This window comes from Tamandua tetradactyla, chromosome 26 (genome assembly GCF_023851605.1).
Source record: "Tamandua tetradactyla isolate mTamTet1 chromosome 26, mTamTet1.pri, whole genome shotgun sequence".
NCBI lineage: Eukaryota > Metazoa > Chordata > Mammalia > Pilosa > Myrmecophagidae > Tamandua > Tamandua tetradactyla.
Window position 1 is genome coordinate 20,302,534 of NC_135352.1, and position 14,173 is coordinate 20,316,706.

General features: G+C 35.0%; 1 long non-coding RNA gene across 1 annotated transcript in view; it reads left to right on the forward strand.

Moving 5' to 3' along the window:
• The window catches only part of LOC143669742 (uncharacterized), a 266,208-nt gene that overhangs the window by 204,364 nt on the left and 47,671 nt on the right, over nucleotides 1-14,173 (forward strand). Inside the window, exon 5 of the long non-coding RNA XR_013169025.1 lies at nucleotides 4,102-4,213. This is a non-coding gene — a long non-coding RNA (uncharacterized LOC143669742). The remainder of the gene's footprint in view (nucleotides 1-4,101; nucleotides 4,214-14,173) is intronic.

A 14,173-nucleotide genomic window follows, 5' to 3' on the forward strand; every position in this document is an offset into this window, starting at 1 on the left:
TGAAAACTCTTAAGGTGAAAAGGGCAAAATAGAAGCCACTGAAATTTCCCTCTCCCACCAGGATAGTAACCTAGAAACAATACTTCTGAAATCCTCAGGGAAGAGCTCTGATGGGTTAAGTTTGGTGAGCAACCCATCATTGGTAGAATCACTTCCCTCTTAGAGATGGAATTTTGTAAGAATCTCCACTCCCTTACTAGAAATGGTTGGTTACATAGGGAGAAAGAACATTTCTCAACAGAGGAGTGGTGATGGGGGAATGCCTTAGCATTCACTTTTTTGCCTCCCCCCCCCAAATTTATTTATCATGGCATTGTTTAACCTTGCATGCATTTGTCCTATTTTCCAAACAAAATGATAAAGTGAGGATGTGTATATTCTCCATATATATTTCAAGTGAAATGCTGATAATTCTTCACATTTATATATTCCTTAACTGTGGCATAGTGGCATAAATTGTGAGTATTCTTCCTCACGGTTGGCCCTTAATAAGATTTTGTCCAATGGAAAAAAACTAACAAAGATTAGATTCCCTATAATGACCTTGTTCAGTGGTCAGAATAGTATTATCCCAGTTCAAGTATGAGGAAACCAAGGCTCAGAAGATAAGTTACTTAACCAAGATCGGAAGACTGATCGTGGATTGATATTGAATTAGAACCTAAGCTGCTTGTCAGTTGATCATTCTTTCCAACATTTTATTATCTGTGAATATGATGATGACTCAATCATACTCATCATCTTTGACTATCATTGACTGAAGTGGGCCATTGTCTTTTGACTAACCAGCATTAGAATCCCCTCTCAATTTTTGTTAAATACCCCTCTGTGAGAGTCTTTCTGGGAGGTGAGACTATTTTCCTGCCACAAAGGCTATTCCAGGAGTTTCCTCTCCCAGCCCTAGAGTACAGGCTATGACCCAGGCCAGCCCTAAAACTCGATACTGCCTGGGCCCTTCAGTCTGGAAAAAATTATACAAAGACGTTAGAAGAAACATTTGATGACAATGGCAGGAAGGAGAGTCCAGTAGATCTGTTCTTGAACATCTTGTTTCAGTGATGCCAGGAGCAGCATCCTTACTGAAATGCAGGCTTTAGGTTTATGTGCTTAGCCTTCTTTGTTCCTTGCCCCTTTCTCAAGCTGGGTCCCCTCTAGTCTTCCCATTGATTCTGTGAAGGATATACAGTCTTTCAGTAAATTGCTTACTGCTTACATTAGCCAGAGTTCTTAACACTACAATGGTGACAATATTTGGATCCAAAGAGAAGCTGATATTGAGAAACCAGATAACCTCAAAAATACCTATTAATCTTCCCTGGCTAATCCCCACTATTCAGGATTTTTCTTCTACTTTTTTTTTTTTAATTCAGTTTTAGAAGTTCAGAGTTTAGTAGTTTGTATTATTCCAATTATGACTTTGTAAATGGCATGTTATCTCTACTGAATCATGGGCCGTGTAAATTAATGGATTCTTTTGTGAAAATTGGTCCATTCTGTTGTTCTTCGTTAGATATGTAATATGGATATAAGACATGCTTTGTGATCTTCAGTAATGATCCATTTTAAAAGGTTCCATTAACCCTTAAGACTTAAACACCCTAATTAACTAAATGTATGATAAAAAGAATAGTTAGAACTTTGTTAAGTAGACTCACATACCTGAACAGTCCAATGGAGTCTACAGCTCTCTGCAGGACAAGGATGTCTTCTAAGAAAGCACCCAACTAAGGAGAAAAATGAACATTATAATGAGGATGAAAGGAAATGGAAACTTTTCGTCATTGCCAACATGCAGTAACCGCCACCCCTCCCCCCAATGGCAAAAAAGGCAAAACTGTATTTTGAATAATAGGTCAAAGTGGATGATTCAGTAAAAATAAAGAAATGGAACTAATGCAAACTGCTCAAGATTGCATGTCTTTGTAATATAAATGGAAATTGCAATGCTAATTCTATTATTTCAGTATGAATACAAATGATCTTAAGAAAATTCCTTACCAAGGCAAAAGTTTTTTGAAAATTTACATGAGTTATTTCCTATCTGGCATAATGCATACAACAAATATGCACAGCACTTCTCATGGCATTTATCTTAACCAAAGACAACAGTCTTCTCTGACTTGTTTTTTCATTTGAAAGAGATTTTTGTTTGTTTTGTTTTACTGTGTCAGAAACTGGCATATCTAATACTCCACCCTGTCTTTTAAACCTATACCCCAAACACGTATTTTCACATACTAAATGATATACTAGCTAAGGCAGATTAAGGAAAATTGTTAGAAAATTGTTAGATATTTATGTAGTAAAAAGAAACTTCTCCCATCCAAATCACTTGCTATATTCATACAGCAGCAAAAATGAACAATGTTGTACTTCTAATGATAGAGTATAAATCAACTAGTAAATAACTACTGTCGTTAAGAAAAATGGTATTTTTTATTTAAGAAGCACATTGTATAATCTGCAATGTTTTCTAGGAACTAAGTATTTTTAATTTCTTAGGATAACTATTCAATATTCACAAAATTCGTATTTAAATTGCATGGAAGATAATATATGGATGCTAGTACCAGGCTACTGAGTTTTTTAAATCCTATTATTGGAGTTTACTACCTATAGGATATCAGTCATGTTATTTGTGCTCAGTTTTTCACCACTAAATGAGGATGAAAAAGGATTTATTAGAATTGAATAGCTCCTTATTTGTAAGGCACACGTGTTAGTTTCCTGGCTACTAAAACAAGCACCATACAATGGATTAATTTAAAAACAGTAATTTATCAACTCACAGTTTTGAGACTAGAAGTCCAAAATCAAAGTGTCAGGAAAGCAATGTTTTCTCCCAAAGAAGACTTGGCTGGCGCTCTGGGGCTGGCTATCAGCGAGCCTTGGCTTTCCTGTCATAAGGCAGTGCACATGGTGGCTTCTCTCTCCTTCTGACTTTCACTCTATTTATAAAGAATTTTAGTAATTCAGATTAAAGCCCAACCCAATTCAATGGGGCCACACCTTAATTGAAGTAAGGGCTTGAAGAGATTTTATTTACAATGGGCCCACACCCACCAGAACCAAGATCTACCACACATCCAAATTAGGCTACACAATTCAAACCCCCTACAGCGCATATAAAAGTGCTTGGCATTGTAGTAAGCCTTGTAGAAGTGTATTGTTAAACTATGAACAATAAATTAAAGTGCTATAATTTGAAAATATAAAATCAACATTGAACCTTCTTTACTAATATTAATTTTTTTCCCTAAAAAAGCAATCTTTTAGGAAATATTAACCTCTTCTCAAGAGTTTTTTTCATCTTCAGTAATTGATTGTTGGAGCATCAGCATTGGCATGATATTCAAACCAATACCCAACTGGAGAGTTTACTTTGCTATAACAGGAATCGGGTTGTTACATTTTCATTCTCTTATTTACTTGTCTCTTAATAGAACTCTATTTTTTCCTTTGAGATTCAGCAATTTAAATTGATGATTTAAATCTTACAGTGGTTGGTAAGATTCTTGTTATATATATCATCACAATTGATTTGCTGGTCTATTTGATTTCAAGTCTAGAATTATAACATCATTATAACATGGCTAACATAACAGATTCTGAAACCAATAGATCTGGCTTCAAATCCAGGGATGACTACTTAATAACATTGTGCCTTTGGATGAGTTATTTAATATCACAGTGTCTCCCTTTACTTCATTCATAAAATGAGGATAAAAGAATAACCTATCTCATAGGAATGTTGTGAAAATTAAATGAGTTTAGAATTGCGTATTCACATAGAGGACAATCATAAATGTTAATTATAATTATTGGTATAATAATTCTTGTGATGTCATGTTTTTATTTTGGAGTCTATTTCTGAGTCTTTGAAAATGCATATACATTATATTTTTTAATTGGTGTCAACTTCTTTGACGGGCTATATTTAAAATATGTTTATAGAGATTTATTGTCATTAGCTGCCTTGATAGACAACGTGGGGGAAATAAATAAATAAAACATTCCTTGCGTTTAGGCTTAAAACGTAGAAGGGACATGTAGAAGGCATTGTTAATACTCACCAACGGTAGGCTCTCCTTTCCTTCCTAGATTTTTGGGATATCACATTTCACAGCCCACTTGTGAGGTCATCTAACTGCAGTGATGCATGATGAGTACTTTTGGATGAGGCAATTTACATGAATCTAACAAGTTCTCCCAGGTAATACAGACATTTTTAGCTGTGCCTTTACCCTTTGGTTTTTCCTAACTTCACACCCTTACAATTTCATCACCATTTTAAATTATACATACATAAAAGAATGGAAATAAAATACCAAAATATTTTTAATGGCTGTCTATATGTGAGAAATGATGGATGTTTTTCAAATTTCTTTTAATATTCTCTACCAAAAACATAACTTTAATCATATTGTTTATATAGAGAAGAGTAGTTTTATTAAGATAAACTCTGAGTTGCTAATTACCCAAGTTGTCATACAGAGGAGTTAAAAACTTGATCTGCCCTTCCATAGCAGTTCACAGAAGCAAATTCCCATTTCTTTAAGACCTCTCCTATTCTGGATTTTGGTGTATTTTAAACTTTGTCGAATTAATAAGTGAGAAAATTTTCCTCATTAATATATTTGTATGTATTTATTTGATAGCAGGTGAGGTTAACCCAATAATTTTATGAATCCCTTGCCTATTTTGATACATGGCCTGTTTTTGTTGTTATTGTTGTTTTTAGTAGCTCAACTTTATTTCCTGTAGTAGCAAACATTTAAGCACCCACCTCTTCCAGCAACAGGGAAACAAAGTAAGTGGGTCCTGAACTCCTGAAGGCCAATGCAAGCTAAAAATTAGACGCATAATGAAATGGCAACTACTTTAGACATCACGCCCTACGCTCTGCCTGGCAGAGAGAGGAAAAGGTCAGCCTTAACCCCGTTTTCTCTGCCGAGGCTTTGAGGAACTAGACCCAAAGCTTTGAAATGTTCTGCATCACCAAGGAAAGCTGGTCGAGGAAGGAGCTGACACATTCAGATTAGAACAGGGTCTTCAGCAATCTGTCCCACAGACAGGACGCTGCCAGTCACTGGAAGCTCCTGAATCGCTTGCCCTTGGCCTTGGGAAACTGAGGTCAGGGCCCTGCAGGCCCTCTCCGCCTCCAGGGGATTCTGAAAGGCGAGGTGAGGGTGAGCTGCAGCTGTGGGCTTCCCCATCCTGCAGCCGCACGCCCTGCGTCTCCCCCACCCAGCTCTGAGGCGCGTGGTGCCCGCGCGACCTGGGGATCTCAGGCTGCAGCACCCTCGCTGCCCGGGCCTCCGGGCCCACCCTGGTCTTTTGCACCGCCCACCACGCCCCCGCGCTGCCTGCACCTTCCCAGAGGACTTCACTGCGGCCACAAATCTGCTGGGCGCCTCCCAGCCCATCCATACGCTGACCCCACCACGCTCGCTTCGGAGGGTCTCCACGCATAGCATCTTTTTTTTTTAGACTTTTTTAAATTGCAAAATATAGTTTATATATATATATATATACGGGAAATCCATGCATAGCCTTATAAGTGGAGGTTTGTTTTCTTTATTACCTTACTGATGTTATGAGTGTTTGTATACTAAGGACATCGATTCTTTATATTCCGACTGTTGTTGTGCTAGTTCCCTGTTTTGTATTTGTTTTGCTTTTTCAGCTGTGTATGTTGTTGGTAATAATGGGATATCAACAGCTTTATCAATCTTTTGTGGTTTTATTTCCTGCTTTTTTTTAAAAACAAGGTTTCCCAAATCAACATCATATAAATGTTTTTGTAAGATCAGGAAGAGGCAAGTCACAGAGTGAGAGAAAATATTTGCATATCCCTAGCGTGATAAGCCATGGTATCCAGACTATCAGAAGAATTCTTACAAATAATTACTTAGCAAATGAAAGATAGACTAAAAATTGAAATAATTCAGTTCATTGACTTAAAGTCTACCTCAGAAACTCTTGCACATGTACATCAGAGATATGTATAATAATCTTCAAAAAAGCATTGCTCCTAACAGTCCCAATTGGCAATAGTTCAAAAGTCCACTGAGGATAGAATCAATAGAGTGGTGCATTGGTACTCAAACTCTTTAGTTCCCAGGGTCCTTTATACTCCTACACATCACTGAGGGCCCCAAGGAGTTTTCGTTTATGGAAATTACATCTATCAATATTTATCATATGAGACATTAAAGCTAGATTTTTGAAAGTTTTAATTCAGCTAAAATAATAATAAATCCATTACATTATCATAAACATTTTGTTAAAAATAAGTATACTCCAAAAGAAAACTAGAAAAAGATGACATTACATTTTTTTGCAAATCTCTTTTAGTGCCTTACTTATTATGAGCTATCTGAATTCTCATCTGCTTCTGTATTCATTTGATGTGGTATGTTATATGGCTTGATGTATGGTAAGATAATTCAGTCTCACACAGATGTGTAATTGAAAAAGGGAAGAGTATTTTATAGACGTTGGATGTTGTTCTTACTATTACACCAAAATTCTACGAGTGATAGTTGTTTTTTTGGTACATGGGCCAAGAATCGAACCCAGGTCTCTTGCATGGCAGGCAAGCATTCTAGCACTGAACTACCCACGCACCTAATAGTTTCTTGAAGGATAGCTGCAATATGGAATCTGAAATTATATAATGTTCTTTATACTCTATTGATCCCACTAAAAAAACCTTCTATGTTGGGACTCAATCAGGCTCATATTTTCAAAATTTCTACTTTTTGACTTTAGCTTTAAAGCTTTAATTGTATCTTTGAAAAAAAACAAAACCAAACAAACAAAAACATTTTTTTTCCTTGAAGTGCTGGCTCACTTTGTTCATGTTTTGAGAAAATATCTGCCAAATACCGTAGTCTTGGTTTTAGTTTCTTGGCTGCTCAAGCAAATACCATGCAATGGGTTGGCTTAAACAATGGAAATTTAATAGCTAATGGCTTGAAGCCAGGGAAAAAGTCCAAATCAAGGTGTCATCAAGGTGATGCTTTCTTCCTGAAGACTAACTAGTGTTCTGGGGCTGGCTGCCGTGGTACTTGGTCCTGGGCTTCTCTCTCACATGGAGTGCATGTTAGCCTCTCCTGGCCTTTCCCTTCTCTTCTGGGTTCCATTGACCATAGCTTCTTGCTTCCCTGTGGCTTTCTCTTCTTGTGACTGAATCTCATTTTGTTTATAAAGGACTCTAGTAATAGGGTTAAGACCCATCCTGATTAAGGGCGGCCACACCCTAACAGAAGTAACCTCATCAAAAATTCCTATTACAATGGGTTTACACTCATAGGAATGGATTAGGTTTAAGAACATGTTTTTCTGGGTTACATACAGCTCCAAACTACAGAGTCTGTATAACCATATTTTACCTGTTAGTCATTCTTTTAAGCATAAATGGTGTTTTATGAAAAAGTAGCCGGTTGCACGCAAGCCAAACAATTGTACAAGTGCTTTCCTTTGTACTTTGCTATGCAATGGAAGAATTTTACTAATATTTCTCATTTCATCACATAGTTTTTTAAGTGTACTTAAATGTTGATTTAATAAAATTAATAATTTTTAGGTCTTCAACAAGGATAATTTTAGGTGAAACTGGCAGGTTGTTGTGTTTTTGTTTCCCTGTGAAAGTGTGCAGTGAAGAATTCAGTGGCTACTTCTGTGACAGTATATTGCCACTGTATTGATTCATGCTAATGTACCAGCAGTTTCACCCACCAGTGACTCTGTACTGTGCATGCAGATGTCAACACAGCGAAAAGGCAAATAATGTTGTAGTATTATAATGAAAATAGCTCTTATCTTCTTGAGCCCCTGAAAATATTTGGGGGTCTCCAGGGCTCTGAAGATCACACTTTTAGAACTCTTTGTAATACATTTATATATTGGGATATTTATCAGCAATGAAAATGAGCAAACTGCAGATGGAGAAAGCAGGGAGAATTAATCTTACAGGTTAATTTTGAACAAAAGAAGCAAGTTACAAAAAAATGCATACAATATGATTCCAGTCATATAAAATTCAGAAACAGGCAAAGCTGAACTCTGTTTTTTTTAGGAATGAACGCATGATAAAACCATGCTGTTAAGCGAGTACACCACAAAAATTATAATAGATACCTTTGGAAGACTGATGGAATGTGATGGGGAAGGGGCAGATGTTTGGCTTCAGGGAGACTGCAAATGGTTCATTTCTGGACCTGAGTGGTGGTTACCTGAGTGTTCATTTAATAATAATTCATTAAACTGCTCACATAATTCTGTTTACTTTTCTTTATATGTATCATCAGTCAAAACTAAGCAACAAAATTGTGAATTAATATTTATTCTAGTATATTTCTTTCCCAGTCTTTGGTGGTATATAACAGAAGAGTCTAACTTTCTTATCCAAATGATATCAGATCTTCCACTCCCTTTATTAAATAGTTTTTTTTCTTTCTCCGCTGATTTGAAATGTTACACGTCAAAAGAATGTTTGTATTCTTTATAACTTTTCTTTGTTCCATATCTGCGTGTGAACCTGCCACATGTAGACTAGAATTTCTTAAAGTTATAATGCAAACCTTATTTCGTTTTGAAATCATTTGCTTGTAGAGTTAAGGCTTAATTTGCTTTAAGTATTACTCATTCGGTGGGCCACTGCAGCTCATGTGTATTACCCTTGTCTTTTCCAAATACAGCATAATGAGGTGCATGCACTTAACCATTTGCTATGTAATTTTGCAGATATCAGAATAAAGCATACGCTGACCCTTCTCTAGTGATAATATCCAGAGATCAATAGAAAACTGAAAAGCTCAAGAAAGGGATAGTAGACACTTGGTATTTGATGTTTGACTATTTGCAAATGACCTGAACATTCAGGATCTATTTTAATTTACAAATTAGCCTAGGCAGAAATTTGCAAGTTCATACTGTAAGGTTAGTGTATAGGAGCATCACTTAGCTAAGGAGAAAACCTAACTGATCACCAACCGTGATCAGTATGACACCATCAATGTGACTTTTTTTGTGTGTGCTGTATGGCAGGGGTTGCATTTCATTCTTTTTCCATGTGAGCATCCTGTTATTGCAGCACAATTTGTTGAATTTTTGTTTGTCTTTGCTTGTTTGTTTGCTGTGGGAAGTGCATGGTGGGTGAATGGAATCTGGGTCTCCCTCATGGCAGGCAAGAATTCTACCACTGAACTACCCTTGCACTTCACCCCATGTGACTTTAATATTCCGTGATGTATGCAGGAACTTCTAAATTTGCTGGTCATTGCATTGAACAGGAGCCTTGAAAAGAATGTAATCAGCTGGTCTTGATAAGGAAAAGTGATTCAGGAAACATAAAAAATATTGTTGATAATAGTGCAGAAATTATTTTAACAGGAAACATAAAAAATATTTTTGATAATAGTGCAGAAATTATTTTAATAAATATCAAACTCATGAATTTTAATTAAAGATAAAAGATCGTATGTAAAGACTTTTTGCTATAGATTTCTTATTTGTTTTAATTTTTGGTAGTTCTTTGAAATCCAGTGGTGTGTTTTTACACTCTGAGTATATTTCAATTCAGACTAGCAAATTTCAGGAGCTCAATTGCACATGTGGATGAAAGCTATCATCTTCAACAGCACATCTCTACATTTTGGAATGCCCCAGGGCAAAGTCCTCAGAATGTTTTTCCTTCTTTAACTATGCTCACTTCCTAGGGACCTCACTGAGGTCCAAGTACTGACAGCTCCTACAGACATATCTTTATATTTAAATATCCATTGGCCATTAGACAGCTGTATTTGTATGATTGATACTGATCTTTAAAATGTCATTTCAAATCTCTTTTATTTCCACTCCTACATGTAAAAAAAAAAAATCCTTTGTCTTTCTCTTCTTTTCTTGCTCAGTGAATGTTACCATCTTTCAGTTATTTGATCAAACCAGAACACTAGAATCATCTTTGCATTCCAAGACAAAGAGAAAAAAAAGGGGGGGGGGTGTTTAAGTAACATCACAAAAAAAATTTTCAGTTGTGTGGAAAAATAGCATAGCCATATCCATTCCTCACCCACTGAAACATTTTGAATGAACCAAAAATGTAAAGTAAATGTAAACCAACAAAATGGACTAGAAGGAAATGGGAATATGTATTTTAGTTTTTCCCAGGAAAGGCTTTCTTTACTAAAAAATGAAACCTAGGAAACACAAAAGAAAAACATTTCCTCAATTATATTAGAGATATGATTTTCTGAACCAAAAAATTGTCAGAAAATGCCTTACATGTGTATTTAAAATAAATGATTAAAATAGAAGAAATGTTGTTATATATTCATTTCCTCCATGAATACTGTAAACTACTTGCAATAACATTCTGCATATGTATTTTTTTTTATTGAGAAATCTTCACACACATACAATCTGTACAGGGTTTACAATCAGTGGCTCACAATATCACCATATAGTTGTATATTCATCACCATGATCATTTTTTAGAACATTTACATCATTCCAGAAGAAGAAATAAAAAGAAAAAAACTCATACATCTGGCTATTGGGATGTTGAAGCTGAAAATATTTGAGGGATTCTGGATAGGCAGTTAAAGAAACTTAGTAACAGCAAACTTACCAAGAAAAACGAGGGATGAGGTTGTAGCAAAAAGAATTAAGATGTTCCAGAGGAAGTGGCATTGGCAAAATTGCAATTTAAAGAAACTCTTAGAGATATTTCTTGATTTAGAAAAATGAAGGATAAAATTTGAAAGCTGATTAAAACTTAGAAAAGCATATGACAAATTGTCAAGACATAAAAATGATGTTCTCTGTATTATAAGTAGTACAATAAGAAAGAAGAAGGCAAGCATTATTCAAACTATTCTTTATTCTGTTTTTTTCTATAAAAAGTTAAATACTTAAATTCTCAGTTTTTAAATTATAGCATACCAAATAAATATTAATTCCATTTGTCTTGGAATTTATAACTTACAATAAGAGTTTTTAATGGACAAAGCATTTTAAAGGTAATGGGACAATTGTGATTTTTCCCATTAAGACTACTTATCATACTTCAATTTGCCTGTCATTTCGCTGCTCCACACTGCCATTCAAAGCAAAGACTGCCTATATTTAAAGTGATTTTTTTTTTAAAGATAGACTATAGTTGGCTCTGGCTTTTTAAATCCAAATGACAGTCTGTACATGTAGTCAAAAATAATCCCATTTTGATACAATAATGACAATCTACATGAGAAAAAAGTTATTTATGGATAATTTCCCTCAAAAATAGCCGACCGAAATGATAGGAAGAAAACGCTCAACACATTGCTCTGTTTGATTCAATTCTGCCAGCAAGATGGAATCACTGTAAAAATTATGATCTGAGATAGCATAACCATGCAACTATTTAAAACATGGGTCTTTTTTTTATAAGTAAACAAGTTATGATTAAATTAAAATGATACAGATTTAACAATACACCCAATAGCATGAGGAATGGATATTCACATGGGACAGTTTTCAAAACTGATTGGAATTGGAATGCTTTGACATGATTGAGTTGGTTTGCTCAGTCTGTTTTTACTTTGTGAGTTCCCTTTTTCTATAAGCAATATCAATATTGACACTTTCACATGGTACTACTATAGCATTTGCTCAACATTTTGCAGATGTGTGCACATAGATTAAAATGCAAAAGTCTGGGTTTAATTCCCTAGCTTCTGAAGCTGCTTTGCTCTTAACCACCCTTGTATCATAGAATTGTCAAGCTCTGAGTTCTGCTCAGATATTAATGTTTTTCTAGGCTGTTCCTTCCCGTCTGAGAATTTCTTACACTTTATACCTGCTTCTTTATGAAATTAATTCCCTTATCGCATAAGCATTCAAAGTGGACTCTGAAAGTTCACAATCAAGTATTTGAAACTTATACTATTTTCATTGCTGGCTTAAAAACCAAATATTACTAAAAATGCAATTAGATTGGATGCAGGAGCCCTGTCATCAGGGAGTCTTAAAGTGATAGCAAACTAGGAGTTTGGCTGAAAGAAATAGCCAAGGAGGGGAAGAGGATGGTCAGTAATTTTTCCTTCATTCTCCCTTTTTGCCCTCTCTTTATTTGAAGGTATTACATCGTATTTTTTTCTTAATTTCAGTGATAACCATTAAATATTTTTTCTTTTTTAAAAATTTTTATTGTATAGTATAACATATATACAAAGCAAAGAAAGAAAAAAAAGCAATAGTTTTCAAAGTACTCTTCAACAAGTAGTTACAGGACAGATCCCAGAGTTTGTCATGGGCTACCATATCATCAACACAGATTTTTCCTTCTAGCTGCTCCAAAACATAGGAAGCTAGGAAGAATAAATATTTTTTTTATCATCACAATCAATTTTCTTTTCCTTTTTGTGAAAAATAATATATATATACCAAAAAAAAAACCCAATAAATTTCAAAGCACAGAGCAACAATTAGTTCTAGAACAGATTTCAGAGTTTTGCATGGGTTACAATTATGCAATTTTAGGTTTTTAGTTCTAGCTGCTCTATGATACTGGAGACTAAAAGAAATAGAAATTTAATGATTCAGCAATCAACTCATTTGTTAAACCCAACCTTCTCTGTATAACTCCACCATCACCTTTGATCTTTCTATCCCACTCTTTAGGAGTATTTGAGCTAAGTCCATTCTGCATTTTTCATGTTGGAAGGGGCTGTCAATAATAGCAGGTAGGGAGATGGAACTAGCTGATGCTCTGGAGAGGCTGGGCCCTCTAGGTTTCAGGACTTATCTGGTCCAAAGGGACCCAGCTGGAGATTGTAGTGACAACCATTAAATTTCACATATCCTACTTCTAGAAAGTCTTTATTTTTGTATCACTATCATACTGCTTGTGATGGTATGAAGCTGTATGTACCCCAGAAAAGCTTATTCTTAAACCTAATTCATTACCATAAAAACTAATTTAATTCGTATCTTTTTGTGAGTAGGCTCTTAACCGCATTCAGGGTGGGTCTTATCCTCTTACATGAGTCTTATAAGACATGTAGAAAAGGACACACAGATAACAGACAGGAAAAAAGCCCCGTTTTTTTACTAAATCTGTACATACCTTTCTCATAGTCACTGTTTTTAATTTTGGCCTTTAAAAGGGCCAAACATTACAAGTTTACAAGTCTAAGGCCATAAGAATGTCTAAACAAAGGCATCCAGGGAAAGATAACTTGACTCAAGAAAGGCCACTGTGTCCAGAACACCTCTGTCCACTGGGAAGGCACGTGGCTGGCATCTGCTGGTCCTTTGTGTTCTCACAGTCACTCTTGAATAGTAGTTTATATGGAGAAAATTCTAATTTTGAATTTATTTTAAATCAACTTCTGGAATAAATTAATCTATTATATTCTAAGTTTGATTACTATTCATAATAAGCTGTCATCTGTCATTTTTAGTAGGTAATGTCACTTTGTCCCCAGATATCTTCTATTATTCTCTATTTTTCTTGGTATTTTGCTGACTGTAATATGTGTCTAGGTAGGTTTTTTTTTTCAACATACTCATCACTTCGTGTGTTCTTGGAAGACTTGTACATCTTTCTTTCTTTGTGGAAACCTCTAAACTTCAGCACTTTAAATACTGCTTCTTTATTATTCTCTGTGTCCTAGAAGTATTTTTAGAATGATAGTGAAACTTAGAAGTCTGTCTTCCATATATCTTAATGCTTTCTTTCATATTTATCTACCTCTTCAAGTCAGTATGGAATAAAAAAATGAATAAATACATATAGGAATTTCGAATTCTCTTATTATCATGGTTATATCTTTTAGTATTCCTTAATATTCAACTTCTCCTAAATCTGCTTAATCAAAGACATTATGTTAAATGCACCAATTTGTTCCTTTTTGTAAATTAGAGAATTTGTGAATTTATAGAAAAATCATGCATAAAGTACAGGGTTCCTATATATCACCCTGTTATTAACTCCTTGCATTGGTGTGGTAAATTTGTTACAATTGAGGAAAGCACATTTTTATAATTGAACTGTTAATTAGTCCATGGTTTAACCTAGGGTTTTCTGTTTGTGCTGTGTAGTTCCATGGATTTTTAAAAAATTTCTTATTCTCGTATCATATAAATTAAAATTTCCCCTTTTAACCACAATTCAAATATGTAA